Raw genomic sequence first — 2399 nt, 5'->3', positions numbered from 1 at the left:
CAACATTTCATCAATGAAGGGTAACGGAAAGTGATCTTTCTTTGTAGCCTTGTTGAGTTTTCGATAGTCAATACACATACGCCACCCAGTGACAATTCGTTGAGGGATGAGTTCATTCTTCTCATTCCTAATGACCGTCATTCCTCCTTTCTTTGGCACTACTTGGACAGGGCTATCCCACTCACTATGTGGCACAGGATAAATAATCCCAGCATTATAGAGTTTGAGGACCTCTTTCTTAACAACCTCTCGCATAGCATTGTTAAGTCTCCGTTGTGGTTCCCTTGAAGGTGTAAAATTGGGATCAATAGGGATACGATGAGTGTAGAGAATGGGACTAATGCCCGTGAGATCTTTGAGAGAGTAGCCAAATGCTGATCTATGCCTTTCAAGAACACTGACAAGTTATTGTGTTTCATAATCGGAAAGCTTGTCACTAATAATTATAGGAGTTTTTGGTTTGTTGTGCAAAAAGACATATCTAAGGCCAGAAGGAAGAGGTTTTAACTTCTATCGAAGGAGGTGAAGGTTGTTCATTTTTGTCTAGCTCAACGGGTTCTACCAACTCTTCTTCTTCTTAAACAAAGTGTTCATGATTAAAGAATGGTTGGGCTATCTCCTCTTGAGTCAGCATTAAGATCTCCTCAATAGGATCTGGTTCAAGTTTGGGTTCCACTATCGTGTTAATTGATCTAGCAAGAGGAACAACAATAGTGGAATTCCCAACCTTGAAGTCTAAATGACCTCGTTGTGGTTGTTCTTGTAGAAGTTTCATGATTGGTCTGCCAATCAAGAGAGGAATCTCCGGTATGTCAAAAATGTGAAAATCTAGACATGTTCCAGAGTCCTTGATTCTAACAGGAACTACCCTTAATACCCCATGGCTTTCTAGAATTAATCTAGATGGACTTTGTAAAAGTTTTTGAGATGGGGTTATGGACTCATTGGGATAAAGAGTGTCAGCTAACTCCTTGGAAATAACATTTATCCCAACATATAGATTGTAGTGGACCTTCCTAGCGGACCCTCTAATTTGGCACAGAAGAATGGTTGAAGGAGTGATGATTCGAGCTACCTCAGGAGACAGCTCAGCTTCTGTTAGGCATTCATAACTCAGAATAGCCGAAAGGCTTTTGATGTGTTCTATGTCAACAGATTCTACTCTTAGAACGGATTGAGTGGTCCCTGCTAGAGGTCGTGTTTGGATAGGAAAATTCGAGGTGTTTCCATAATCTTCAAAAAGATCTTCCTCGAATTCAAAGGGATGCTCTAAAGGTGGTGGTTCATCATCCCTTAGTTGGTTTTGCATTCCCTTATCAGGAGGTTTCTCTACAACCAAATTAATGGATGGGTCAGGTGGAATTTCTAACTCGGTTGCAAGTTCCTCATCTTTTGGTTTACAATCAGGCTCGACTTCTTTTTCTTCTTCAGGAAACTCATCATAAATGCCTGTGTAAGGGGTATTTTCAAGAATTCTCTCTAGGATAGCTCTCCCCTCATCTGTGAGTTTGTGTGTGCATGAGCCTCCTGAAGCAATGTCGAGGTGAAGAGCAGCTTCCTTGTTTAGACCACGATAAAAGTGGTAGTGCAGTACATGGTCAGGCAGGGAAAGGGTTGGACCGGAATTGGTAAGGCTTGTGAACCTAGCCCAAGCTGCTCCTAAAGTTTCCTTCTCTCTTTGTTTGAATGTAAGAATTTCGATTCTAAGGTCAGCGATTCGAAAAAGTGGGAAGAAAGTGAGACAAAAGTTGTCCCGAAGTTCATCCCAATTTCCATTAATGCCTCCTACAGAATGAGCATACCACTTTTTTGCTCTTTCCAAAAGGGAGAACGGAAATAATTTCCATTTAAGGGTTTCTTGTGTCATGCCGGAAATAGATCGGCAAGAGCACAACTGCTCGAATTTTCTAAGGTGGGTGTATGGATCTTCATCTACTTGCTCAGAGAAGGGTTGCTCTTGAATCATGGCTATTAGATCGGGGCCGAGGTCGTAGCCATCTGTAAGAATTGGATGTGATGATGGTGGTGGAGCAAAGAATTTATAGATGGGAGTGAAATCCATGTGGTATGGTGAAAATGGTAAGGCGAGTGTGGTAAAAAAAGAAATGAAAAAGGATACACGGACGATTTGGTTCGAAACTAGCACAACTACCATTCCCCGGCAACGGCGCCAGAAAGCTTGTTGGGTATTTTAAACGCAAACAGAAAAAATCCGCAAGCGCATGGATACCGATGTAGCTTTCACCTGAGAGTATTCCAGAGTATCGATTTTCCATAGGGAACGTGATGAAGCGCCCCTGGTAAACCAGGAACTCAAATGTGATACAATACTAGTCCCAGGAGGCTAGTAACACATTTATTACATCAGATAAGTTTCAGCGCAGTAGTCTCGGTAAGCG

This window comes from Sorghum bicolor, chromosome 4 (genome assembly GCF_000003195.3).
Source record: "Sorghum bicolor cultivar BTx623 chromosome 4, Sorghum_bicolor_NCBIv3, whole genome shotgun sequence".
Lineage (NCBI taxonomy): Eukaryota > Viridiplantae > Streptophyta > Magnoliopsida > Poales > Poaceae > Sorghum > Sorghum bicolor.
Note: the sequence above shows the minus strand (reverse complement) of the source record.